Source organism: Nelumbo nucifera, chromosome 1 (assembly GCF_055504915.1).
Source record: "Nelumbo nucifera cultivar China Antique chromosome 1, China Antique-T2T, whole genome shotgun sequence".
Lineage (NCBI taxonomy): Eukaryota > Viridiplantae > Streptophyta > Magnoliopsida > Proteales > Nelumbonaceae > Nelumbo > Nelumbo nucifera.
Genome location: NC_142649.1, coordinates 126,453,328 through 126,467,321, shown reverse-complemented (window position 1 = coordinate 126,467,321; position 13,994 = coordinate 126,453,328). Strand labels below are relative to the sequence as shown.

At 39.3% G+C, this 13,994-nt stretch overlaps 1 pseudogene across 1 annotated transcript; it reads right to left on the bottom strand.

The window, feature by feature from the left end:
• Window positions 1-513: 513 nt before the first annotated feature.
• On the bottom strand, window positions 514-2,871 carry LOC104613128 (F-box protein MAX2 homolog A pseudogene; annotated as a pseudogene). Its single transcript, XR_016080110.1, has one exon. The product of XR_016080110.1 is annotated as an F-box protein MAX2 homolog A pseudogene (transcript).
• Window positions 2,872-13,994: the final 11,123 nt, after the last annotated feature.

The following is a 13,994-nucleotide window of genomic DNA, read 5'->3' as shown; positions in this document are numbered from 1 at the left end:
CTAAGTAGACCATGGGAAGGTGTACCAGCAGTCCAAGTAAGTTTTCCGTGGTTTATTTTGTATCTGATGTTTGTGAATGGGATACAGGATCCCTCAATCTTGGCTTATCTGTACCGTTCAGGTAGTTCATGCAATTGCTAATGAAGGGTCGCGGCTAGAAATTCCTGAAGGTCCCCTTGGCAAGCTCATTGCAGGTCTTTGTTAGATTAGAACTCTGATGTCAGATTTTTCTTTTGTAACAATTGTATAGAATCTCATGCCTGTGGAAACTTGACTGCAGATTGTTGGGCAGAACCAGATGAACGGCCAAGCTGTGAGGAGATTCTCTCCCGCTTGCTCGACTGCGAGTACACACTCTGCTGATTCAATTTGCACTGTATAGAAAAAGAGAGTAGAGGTGTTGACATTGTTGTGAGCTTAAGTTGTAAATTAGCCTGTTTTCCTTATATTGTTTCAAAAACAAATAATTGACCATCGTAGAGTTTCACACCATTTTCTCCATCTCTCCGAGAGTATGTTGAATCTTGAATGCCAATCAACCGAGAAAATGTCAAGCTTGAATACATGTCAAAGTAATAACTGGAAATTATCCCCCTTGTCTGTAACTTGAGGATGAGGGTTTCAGTTCACCGGATTGTTAATTATCTTCCTAAGAAAAGTTATTTCAAAGCCTAGAACCTTTTGGCAATCTTTATACACACTGCCTTGCACAACAAAAGCAAAGCAAAATTTCCAGCTTTCTCAATCACCGATTTGGCGCTTATTCAGTGCCTGCTCAAATCGGCTGCACGAATCTACCCTCATCTCTGTGCTCATATCGTTTTCTGGTGCTGGATAGTAGTCTTCTCTCAGCTGCACATCCCTAAGGTTTGGTATTCCCAGAAAAAACATCATGAAGTGTTCGTAAGCAGTCCCATGGATAAACAGCTTCCTTAACCTGGTACATTGCGCAAGCAAGCCAGCAGCAGGGAGAGAGAGGCTCCTCTGGTTAACATCCCTGTCCTGTGGTGGCCAGTAGTCGAGCTCAGTTAACTTCAGATTCTCAATTCCCATCAGGTAAACCCTCTCCCACAAGCTCAGATCCATGTGTCCGGTTGGAGCTGTTAATGCATAACCTATTGCATCTCCACAGTCTAGCTGCATCTTTGAAAGCCTGGGATACCGTGCAAGGGAGCTCAATCCAAATGGTTGTTCTGTTGGTTTTGGCCCCATCCTGCAGTCGCCTTCCACCCTAATCCTGATCTCCTCCAGAACAGGGCAATTGTCCAATCCAGACGAAGCTAAAGGGTTCAGCAGCTCGCCAACGGCAATCCAGAGGGAGAGATATCGCAGCCGGTCCCAAGTTTTCCTCCAGAACCTGCTGCAATTAATGCCTTTGATTTGAACACGAGAGTAATCCACTTCACCGGAATATTTGCATCTTTTCTTCTTGCTACCATCATCACCCAGGAAGATCATGAATTCAGCAGGCCGATCCGATGTGCTGGCATCCTCCCTGGATTCGTTGGGTTCAAAACCATGTTGGCAGATGGCCCCGTCGCCAGTGATCTCAGACTGGTGGAGGCTGTCCCAGACACAATCAATATGCAGTCGTTGGATCCTGTCCCGGATAGGTTCCAGAGCTCGCAGTGATGAGGTAGCGTCAAGGTTCTTGCAGCAGGAGATACTTACATCCACCAGCGTCTGCCGGAGCAAGCAAGCAAATGTCCTCACCCCGGTCTCTGTGATGCTCTTGCATCCTTGAACCTCAAACCTGGCTAGCCTTTGACAGCCACGGGATATTGCTATCAAGCCAGAATCAGTCAGGTCACCGGTGTTCTTGATGGACAGAGACTCCAGCAACCTGCAGAGTGCAATGCCGTCTAGTTGTGAATCAATAGCCTTGCAGATACCATGGAACTGTCCCAACTTCAGTGATTTCAGCCCCGGGCACTTCGAATTCAGTACCTCCAATGCCGGACCAGTGTCCATGACATTGTGGCAAATGTCAAGGGTCAATTCTTCGAGCAAGGGAAGGGCAGAAAATAGGTTCTCAAGAGCTGTTCGGTTGATCATCGCGTCGTCGGAGGTGAACCCATCATGGTCCGGATCGCCACGTGCAGTGGAGAGAGAGGACGGATCAGCGAGGTGAAGGAGAGAGAGGCGGGGGCAGTGTAAAGCAACAGCGATCAAGGTTTTGTCCCCGACGAAATCATTGAACCTTGGGTGGAAGACACAGGTGGCGAGAAGGTGGGTGAGGTTGGGGCAGGCGGAGGTGATGGCGAGAAGTTGGTGGGACTTGAAACCGTCGGAGGAGAGGATGAGGAGGTTGAGGCGGGAGAGGGAAGCGGCGACGAGAGGGTGGGCCTGAAGGGCGGGAGGGAGGTCATCGGTCCAGCAGTAGAAGTGGGAGAGATCGAGAGAGGAGAGAGAAGGACAGTGGTGGAACAAATGAAGGAAATCTGATCCGGGTGGAATGTTAGCGGAGCGCGGATGCCAGCGAACGAGCTTGACGTGTCGGAGAGAGGGCCATTGAGGGGCAAGGAGGCGAAGGATGGAAGGGGTGCGGGCGTAGAGAGTGAGGGAGATGACATTAGGGAAGGCCCGGCGGAGGTAATGGGCGAGGGAGATGGGGTGAGGAGATGAGTCAAAGATGGATTGGCCCCATGGAGAAAGCAGGGAGAGGTCGAGTTGGGTGACGGCCCTGAAGCAGGTGGGGATGTCAAAGAGGTGGCGGACGTTGCCACGGAGGGTGATGGAGGTGCGGGTGGAGCGCTCCAGCACAAGCCATTTCCCACAAACCAGAGACATGGCGTTGCGAGTCCGAGTGTCGACCACCAGGGTGAAGATGATGGATAGTATGGCGTCCGGTAGGTCGTCGAAGATGGCCATTTTCAGGTGGTGGATGTGGATTCGACTCTGACTCTCTGAGAGAGAAAGACGATGAGACGCGCTCGCGCATAGGAGAGAGCCGAGAGGCCCGGGAAGAATCAGGTGAGGTGAGTCATGACTCACTGTGATTGATTGAGTGACGTGGTGGATTGAGAAGAGAAGAATGGGTTATAGAGTTGGAGAGAGAGAGATGGATGAATGAAAATGGACCAATGGTTTTGTCGCGACATGTGGTCGTGTGAATTCGTGATCCATTTGTCTTCTGTCTTTTCAATTCTCTTTTTTCTTTTCTCTCTTAATTTGTTTTATCTACTAGTAGTAGTACCATCTTCCGTTTTTATTTTATTTTTCATTGGGGCCCGGAGAATGCTAATATGCTATTCAGTAATCATATTTCTCTCGTCAGATGCTGGCATGCTGCCACTACAGCAACCATTGAATTGGAATCAATGAAGGGACTCGGGCGGGCTTCATCAATCATCACTGCTTCTGATACAATCGTAAGTTACCTTACCTTTTGAGTGCGAGTCACACACAATGACACAACAAGCAATTCTGTCTGTGTCTCTCTCCCTCACAAAGTAAATTGGTGTTAGTGACGTCCACTTAACAATAAGAGATTAGAGACTTGTCCACTTCTGCATCACCAAGTAATGGGCTTTGTTTAAACTACATTACTACACCACAGTGGACCAGTATCCGTCTGCTGTTTTGTCCATATCTGCATTCACCAAGTAATGGGCTTGTCAGATAGATGATTGACGGCCCACTGATGAACCTTCATTAGCTTAGCTTAAGTTGTTCAATCAGTCGTTCTTTACAGTCTTAAGATGTTCCTCAGTTTGTCGTTCCTCGCCCCTCAATCCTCAATCAATCTATTGCCCGTTTGGGGGTGCTTTCACACAGCGGCGTCTAGCGTTAAATGAGCTAAGCTGGGGGACCCCAAAATGCCGTGAATTCGTGATTAAAAATAAAAAATAAAATAAAATAAAACTGAAAACTAATAGCCCAAAAATAAGACTTCTAGGTAGAGCCTCTTTGAAACAGTTCAATCAACACAAAAGCCCTCTCAAACAAGACAAAGGCCAAAGCTACAACCTGACCCGGTCATTAACCCCACTAGGGAGCATAACATAACAATGAGCCGGCCATCCTGAGTTCCTGACGGTCCGACCCCGTCCCATCAAACCCTTGCATTCCATAAGGTCAAAGTATAATCAATTAAATGTGTTGATTAAACTAAACTGCATACATATCGAATTAGAAAAAGAAAAACAGAGCCTGAAAAGGAATTCTTTTGTTATCTCCCCTTTTGGGTTCTGGTTTTGGAATATATGTTGCAGCTGGACTCAATGATTAATAATTCAATCCCATTTGGGATAATGGAATAGCTTTTACTTTTGCTTTTGATGCTGTTCTGTTCCACACTGAATCAGTCAAATATGCTTTTAACAAAATTTTGGCTTCACTAAATAGTAAATGCAATGCCTGGTAGTTGGTGCACCCAGTTGATTAGTTGTGGAGCCTAACATATAAATGGTATATGATATAACATTTCGTCCTTTGATGGACCAAGGTTGGCCGTCTGATGAATTTAATTTTAATTCCATTTGGTTTTTAACCAAAGGAGGGTATCAGGGTACAAGCAGAAGACAGATCAGACAAAATGGACTGTTAGGTGGAAAATGGGGTCACTGTAACTTTGGAGGAGAAGCTCTGAGGCGTGTCTGAAGACACTGTCTTTATAACGTTATTTGCCCCTACTTAGTTTCACTAAATTTGTTGTTGGGTTACAAGCAAATTCGTTCCCATGATACAATAGAGCTTTGGGTGAGAATCTACAACTAGCAAAGTTGAAGAATCTCCAGAGAAACCTTCTATGAGACTGTAGCGGACCGGACTGAGAAAAAGAGAGTGGATTTCGAAAATGTATTTTTGAAGTCTGATTCATGCTCCTTAAATAGTTTATAAAAAGGTAAGAGGTATAAAGAAAATGTAGGTGCTGGTTTAGAGAAGGCACCTTCAACTGTCACAATTTCAAACATTGTGACTGTTTAAAAAGTTTGAATTGTGCCTCTTGATCACACCCAAGCGAATCGTGACCGTTGATCTCATCAACGGTGATCAACGGTCAGCATCGCAACAAAACCAAAGCCGCCCTTCACGAGCCACGCAGATGCGCGCGAAGTGCGAGCAAAGTGCACCTCTAAAGCGCCTCATTGCGCCGCACACACACGCGCACACATTTTGCGGTATCAAACCCGCATACTCTCCTCTTCTATTTCTAAGGAGTGTAAATCAGCTCCTATTAAAATACTGAAAACAAAGCTTATAATTTTTCCAATGTGGGACAAGTTCAAAATTGGGTTTTGTAAGAGAAAAGATCATTTTTCAATCAAGTCTGTAGGTGCAATTTCTCATGTAATTGACCAATCAAACCCATTGGATTTAATCTCTTATGAGATTAAAATCCAACAATCCCCCACATTGATTGATCAATTACATAGTTCTCTTTCAATCCAAACTATTATGACACAATTATGCATACAAAATGTGTTTATCAAATTAAATCTTTTGTTAGTATAGATATCCCAGAACCTTGTCAAAGTTATTGGTGGTAAGACCTTAAACCAATTACTCTCAAGACAGACCAGAGACACCCATACACACAATAATGTCCAGTCTCTACAAGAGTTTCAAGTTTTGCTCAGCATTGTTATGGCCATGTGCTTCTTTCCTGGTTTCATTAACAATCCAAAGAACAAACCCAAACTTTCATGAGAAGCGGCACCACTTCTATATTCACATAGGTGAAACTCCACTATGTGTTCCGTTATTTGATACATTTCAGAACTTTATTAAGAGTTTAACTCAACCTCTCATCATAACGGACAATACTACTTATGTTGTGATGGGAAATTTCTCAATGTCAGTGCTAACAGTCACATTGTTGTAACTTGTTGTTACTCATTAAACCCAATACTGATAGTTTTTCAGTTCAGGCTGGGTTACCATTACAGGTGACTAAGTAAAGGGTTTTAATCTCATCTCTTTGGTTGTCATTCTTACCAATTCTCTGGCTAATCCCTTGGTAAGAGGATCAGCCAAGTTTTTACTTGACCTCACATAGGTTATAATGATGACTCCATCTTGAATCAGTTGCCTAACAAATTCATGTCTCAGACTTATATGTCTGGACTTACCATTGTAGGTACCACTGTAGGCTCTTGACAGAGTTGTCTCACTATCATAGTATATGGAAATTGGAGGCATAGGACTAGGCCAAAGTTTTATATCCAATAATAAACTCCTAATCCATTCAGCCTCTTTTCCAGCAGCCACTAAGGCAGGTTTGATCCTAGAGGCAGGTTTACTAGTACCCATGTGTTATTTGACATTATTGAATCCATTTCATCATTTATAGCTTTCTTCCAAAAGGCAGCATTTCTAGAGATCATGGCCTCACTGTAGGTTTTTTTATCATTTTCAATGTTTAGGACAATAGGTATCTTATTTAAAATCTTCCCTCTATCAGCCTCAACCAATAATACAATTGACTGAGTAGAGATAAAATCTGAACCTAAGTGTTTCTCTATTCTTTGTCTTTGACTTCTTCTAGGTCCTATTGTAGGTGTTACAATTGTGTCATTTCTTCTTCTACTCTCATTATTATCAACAGGTATTGAGATTTGAGTTTCTCTTTCAAGTTCTCTGTCATTTTCTATAGATTCAGAACACATTTTATTTTCAAAGAATTCAATATATCTAATTTCAATTATTATGTTGGACTCTAAGTCTAGAAGCCTATAGGCCTTGCTATGTTCTGCATATCCAACAAACATACTTCTCTTATCTCTGAGTCCTAACTTGGTTCTTTTAGGATCTAGAATTCTATAATATGCTAAACACCCCCACACTTTTAGATATGCTAAATTAGGCTTTCTTCCTGTCCATAATTCATATGGTTATTTGTTATTAACTCTAGAAACAATTTTATTATGTAAATGATAGGCTGTTAGGAGTGTTTCCCCCCATAGGTTTAAGGGTGCATTAACTTTTAACAACATGCAGTTTATCATTTCTGTAAGTGTTCTATTTTTCCTTTCGGTCAGGCCATTCTGTTGAGTGGTATAAGGAGCAGAATACTGATGTATTATTCCAAATTCTTCACAAAAAGAATTAAACTCATTTTTAAAGTATTCAACACCCCTATCACTTCTAAGGATTTTAATTTTCTTTTCTAATTGATTTTCAACTTCAATCTTATACAGTTTAAACATGTCAAAGGCTTCTCATCCTTAGTTCTCATAAAGTAGACATAGGTGTACCTAGAAAAGTCATCTATAAATGTTATGAAGTATCTCTTACCTCCTCTAGTTAATACACTATTGAGTTCACAAATGTCAGAATGAATTAGCTCTAAAAGTTGAGAAATTCTCTCAACACTAGGGAAAGGTTTCTTAGCCATTTTAGATTTTACACATATCTCACATTTTTAGTTGATTCATTACTATAAGCAATTATACCAAGTTTGTTCCTGTTCTTTATGGATTTAAAATTCAAGTGTTCTAATCTATCATGTCATAAATAGAAAGAATCAACAATATAAGCAGAAACTTTTCCTTCATTAATACTTAATTTGAACATACCATTACAACCATATCCCTTTCCAACAAACATCCCATTTTTGGATAGGATTAGTTTGTCGGATTCAAAGACAACTTTGAATTTCCTCTTACAGACAATATTTACTGAGACCAAGTTCTTCTAATGTTAGGAACATGGAGAACATTCAGGAGAGTCAGTGTTTTTCCGGAGGTGAAGTTCAACTCTACGCTACCTCTTCTAGCAACTTTGGCACATGTTTGGTTTCCCATCTATACCTCTTGGCCATCAGTCACTTCTTCATATGTCTTGAACAAAGACTTGTCCTTGCAAACATGGACTGTGGCACCTGAATCAAACCACCATCTAGAAGATGATTCTGCCATGTTGACTTCAGTAATCATGGCCACTAGATTGTTTTCTACCATGTTTGCAAACTTGGTTCCACCTTTCTGATGTCGGTAGACTCGGGCATAATGCCCCTTCTTTCCACAAACATAGTAGGATCCTTTCTTATTGTTGATCTTCTTGAAGTTCCGATCCTTCTTCTTTACTTGTAATGCAGGGTTAGTCTTCTTTGATCCGTTTTTCACAATTGACCTTAGAGTTCAGCATACCGGCCAGGGTCTTATCCCTACTGTCTCTAATCTGAGACTCTTCTTCAATACGAAGGTGTTGCTGAATTTGCTCCAAGGTAAGTTCTTTAGCGTTGTGCAGAACCTTCTTCCTGTAATCCTTCCAAGAGGGTGGAAGTTTAGCAATGATTGCTCCCACTTGGAAAGATTCAGGAAGAATGATGTCAAGGGATCGAATTTTGTTGACTATCACTTGTAGTTCATGAACTTGCTCCAGTACGAAGATACTTATTCGTACTTGTTTCTTGCACCTTGTATTTGAATTCCAAGGCCTTCCAGATTTCTTTTGGAGATGTAAGTTCCTTGTAGAAGTTGTAGAGCCGGTCTGATAAGGCATTCAGTATGTGTCCTCGGCACAGAAGTGAGTCATCTTCTCGTTTTGCTCTTTCTTTCTTTAGTTTTTCTGAGTCTTTGTTAGTGGGTTCAGGAAGTGATTGCAGATTCGGGTCCAGCAGATAGTATAGTTTTAGTGTGGTCAGAAAGAAGATCATCTTGTCTTGCCATCGGCTGAATTTTGCTCCATCGAACTGGTCTAGTCGAACAAGATCTTGGTTCATCATCTTGATCGAAGTCATGCTTGCTTCCGCCTCTATTGCAGAATAACGTTCTAAAATTGTTGGAAAATGGGGCCACTGTAACTTTGGAGGAGAAGCTCTAAGGCGCGTCTGAATACACTGTCTTTAGAACGTTATTTGCCCCCACTCAGTTTCACTGAGTTTGCTGTTGGGTTACAGGCAAATCCGTTCCTAGGATATAATAGAGCCTTGGGCGAGAATCTGCAACCAGCAAAGTTGAAGAATCTCTGGAGAAACCTTCTGTGAGACTGTAGTGGACCGGACTGAGAGAGAGAGAGAGAAAGTGGATTTCGAAAGTGTATTTTTGAAGTTTGATTCATGCTCCTTAAATAGTTTATGAAGAGGTATAAAGAAAATGTAGGTGCTAGTTTAGAGAAGGCACCTTGAACAGTTACAATTTCAAACATTGTGATTGTTTAAAAAGTAGTTAACAGTTAATGACTGTTAACTTTGAATTGTGCCTCTTGATCACACCCGATCGAATCGTGACCGTTGATCTCATCAACGGTGATCAACGATCAGCATCGAAACAAAACCAAAGCCGCCCTTTGCGAGCCACGCTGGTGCGCGCAAAGTGCACCTCTAAAGCGCCTCATTGCGCCGCACACACGCACGCACGCATTGCGCAATATCAAACCCCCATACTCTCCTCTACTATTTCTAAGGAGTGTAAATCAGCTCCTATTAAAATACTGAAAACAAAGCTTATAATTAATGTGGGACAAGTTCAAAACTGGGTTTTGTAAGAAAAAAGCTAATTTTTCAATCAAATCTGTAGGTGCAATTTCTCATGTAATTGACCAATCAAACCCATTGAATTTAATCTCTTATGAGATTAAAATCCAACAGAATATAATATAAATTCTATGTAGATATAAGTACATATATTTAAAGGTTAAATAGCAGTGGATCAATATTCAATCCAGTTATAAATATATTGAATTAACTTAGACCTTAAGATAGTATTCAAATTAGAATTCAGATAAGTGTATAGCATTTGTAGCCGTATTTGAATGGTGAGATTTGTGTGTTTGTGATGATGTAGATGTCACCTTAGTGGTCCCCCTTAAAAACAAAATTTCAAGAAAAAGAAAGAAATCGTGGAATATCACTGCATGCGAAATGCCAACGAAAGTGAAGTAGTCCCTACGTGGAGGCTTTGTACTGAAAGATGGGAAAACCGAACCCTTCGCCACGGCGCCACACCTTACTCTTGAGATTTTCTAGCATCCATGTGTCGTTATGGAATTGGACTTGATAAGGGAAATGGACAAATAAGCAATCAAGAGAATCCTTGGTCATATACAGCCAAATGGAACCCGTCAACATTAGGCCTTCCAATATTAGTATTACACGTTGGAGGTGACCTATTTTTTTGATAGAAGACAAAAAAAGACATGGGTTGAAGTATTAGTAAAAGAATGATCTGAAAATTATTAGAGGATATGGTCCTTGATCAAGTGGGGTTGATGAATCAAGAATTGTGTAGATGAACTAATATATTTGGAATAACGCTTTGTTGAGTAAACTGATATCATCATCACCATCATAGTATGTATTTTGATTTTGAGATTATTTAGGTCAAAATCAGCTTAAAATTAATGTTTTGAAAACCTATCCGGAGGTTGAATCATTTTTGCCTTCACGTCGGGGCCTCGTAGGTCACTGGTTCAATCATCTTGGTCAAACAGGTCAAGCCATGCCTTGTCAGCATATATGTGTATGTAGGTATTTATAAAAATGTATTTTAGCAATACAAATGTATAATTATTTTTTAGATCTAATGTTTGTATATATAATTATTATTTTATGTTTAATTTATATTTTTAATTCAATTTTTATTTTTTTTATTTGTAAAATATGTTAAAATTTTTTGTGAAAATAGTGGGGCAAGGCACCTTGGGACATGTAGATCTCAAAAGGTTAGCCAAAATAAAAAAAAAAAAAGGTCACTCCAATCGAACATCTAAACACAAAGTTATGACCTCCAAAAATTTGCACATATGTTGAGTATGCAACCCATGACTTGGTGACTGGGTTAAATGGGTCAATGGTGCAATCACCCATGTTAGACAATTTTTGACCAAATAGCGGCTTTTGTGCAAACTGGACCCTGAATCTTTATCGGGTGATGATTCGAATGGTTCAACTAGTTGGGTCAACGACAAGTTGAAAACACTACTTAAAAGTTGAAACAATAATTGTTTTGTATTTGTGTTTTCAATGCATCCATTGTTCAAAGTATGGATATGCTTGATACTCAAAAATTGAGCATTGAGTGTGTCATTATCAATACTCATATTTTTTATAATTTTTCAATTTGATTATTTGAAAATAATAATAATAATAATAATAATAGTAATAGTAATAATAATAATACTGTTAAAAGTACTAATGAGATTGTGGGTGTTTTGTTTAACTAAAATATGCTTATTTTTGAATTTGGTCCCTTTCTAATTGTGAGGGCAAAAATATAATTTGAAATACTATTTTTCACCTCATTCAATTGTCTATCATAAAATATTATATTTAAGATAGAGAGTGTAGAGATTTTGCTTGACTAAAATACCCCATTTTTTAATTTGATCCCTTTTTAAATTGTGAGGGAAGGAAATGTAATTTGCACTACTACTTTTCACCTCATTCAATTCTCTCTCATTAAGTTATGTTTAAGTTATTAACTCCCATTATGTCTCATTAAATCCTCCTTTATTGAGATTTTTTTTTTCTTACCAATAGATTCTACTAATTAGATCTATATCCAATACTTAACCTCATGCTCTTTAGAAAAATAATCCAAAATTCCTATTTGGTGAGGATTAACGGTTTAACCTTTTGGACAAATGCGTTAATTTTTTATATTAGAACTAAACAATAAAAGCACATGGTTTATTTACTTATCATTGATTCACATTTCACAATGTACATGTCGTATGTGACCTTCACTAGATCAATTTTTTGGTTTCATTGCACAGTTACTATACATAGATTTTGCCATTAATCATATAATTTGATTTCTGTATTACGAAATTTGATTAAATCTGTTTTTGTTATAAAAAAAAAATCATCCTTGTGATTCTGAAGAGTTGAAAGAACTAATGTTGTAATTGTCTTGCAGAAAATTAGAGTTCAACAGAAAAAAAAAAAAAAAAAAAAAAAAAAAAAAAAAAAAAAAACTTGAAATAGTAAGATGATATCATTTCCTAAACTTTCTAACATTTGATAATTTTATTTGTAGATTATTTTTGGAGCTTTAATTTTCGACTACCCAAATGAATAGGTTAAAGGGTATACAGTAATTGCAATGATTTCTTAGTAGAGTCCATTCAAGAGTAAGTGTTGATCCATTTGTATACATGATAATAAAGGATGACTCAGTTCCATCTCGACGCTCTTGGAGAAGTTCTAGCAAGTACGTTTCTTTCAATCAACATGTCGATTTGTAACAAATCAGACTGTTCAGAAGCTTCTATCAAACTCTTTTTCAGTGGCCCTACTGTTACTAGTCATTCTTATTCAACTCTAACATTGAATTTTTACTTCAATTACGTCGTACTTTTTAGAACCATCTGAAGCCATTTACTGTTGGACTAAACTAGAGAAAATAAGAGGATTAATTGATACACCAAATAATGAGACCCACCGACTAAGAACTAATTTCGGTGGATGCTTATAACTTTTTGACCTTTGCATTTTTTTTTTTTTTTACTTTGCATGATTTTGAATGGTTACAGTTTTAGCCCATCTCATAGCTCATAAGTAATGACAATGTTCTGCACCAATTTGAAGTATCTCATCTCATGGGATAAGTTCAAGGCTTCAAGCCGATTAATTCACCCTTTTCAAAAGCTGATAGGAAAGCACCTTTAAGAGGAATTAAAGTTAAAAACTTGAACTCAAATCCTTTTCAACACTTTTGTCTTTATGAAAATTTTGTCGAATACAAGGTGGAGGATGGTAACTAATTAAGTTTGCGTTTGGATATACTTTAGATTTGTGCTTTCAAAATCCAAAAGCACAAAACCCCAATTTAACTTTGTTTTCTGGGATTAGAATTAGAAATGTTTTGGTTTGGTTTGGTTGATGTGCTTTTAAAAACAATTACCAAATGCACAAAACATGTTCTTGGCTCATCTTTATTTACCATAGCTCAAAGCTCAAAAGAAAAAAAGTTTATCCATATGGAGCTTAACTGTGTGTAAGGCTTATAGTCAAGCAGGTCATTGATATAATTAAGCCATACAAGTTATATATACTAGTATAAGGGCACGACGTGCTATGCCAACTATAGGGTAAGATATATATAACATTATATACTTAACTTTTATGGCTTGAAACAAAACCAAGTATCCACTTTATAATCGTATAGATATGTATGGGTGTACATGTAGATATCTCGGCCCATTCCCCGTGGCAACTGGGCACAGAAAGTTCCTACTCGTAAGTGTAGATTACTTCACCAAATGGGTTGAAGCAGAGCCACTAGCGATCATTATAGCTCGAAATGTGCAAAGTTTCTTCTAGAGAAACATTATTTTCTGGTATGGACTACCTCACACACTAATCTAAAATAATGGCAAATAGTTCGAAGACATCGGATTCCAGAACTGGTATAACAAGCTAAGGATTAAACAACACTTCACGTCTGTGGCCCACCCCCAAGCAAATGGGCTGGCTGAGGTGACAAGCCAAGCTATTCTAAAAGGTTTAAAGGCTCGATCGGCCCAAGCAAAAGGGTTATCGGTGGACGAACTCCCTAGTGTCCTTTGGGCATATCAAACGACTTGCAGAACAACTATCAACGAGGCCCCTTTCAACCTCACTTATGGAACCAAAGCCATAATACCGACCGAAATTGAAGTACCAGCCCTCAGGTCGGAAACATATGACGAGGACGCCAATGATGACAAACTATGCACCAACCTCGACCTCGTCGAATAAATAAGGGGTCGAGCTTAAGTCAAGGCCACAATGTACGAGTTCGTCGCAAAGTCATGGTACCTAAGCTGGGCACAAGCAAGCTCAGGTTGAACTGGAATGGCCCATAGTCATTGGTCTCAGTGCTTATGAGCTCAAAACCCTGGAAGGGAGGTCAGTACCCCATACATGGAATGTTGAGAACCTAAGGAAGTACTACACCTAGATTTTTCGAACTCATCATGTAACAAGTGTGTGACACGCTTTTAAGAGTTCATCGACACAAATGCTTCAATTTAATTCAGCATAAACGCCTCAATTTAATTCATACATTGAATTTTAATTTCATTTACTTGGCTCTCTTCGATTTGCGTCTTCCTAGAAATATTTC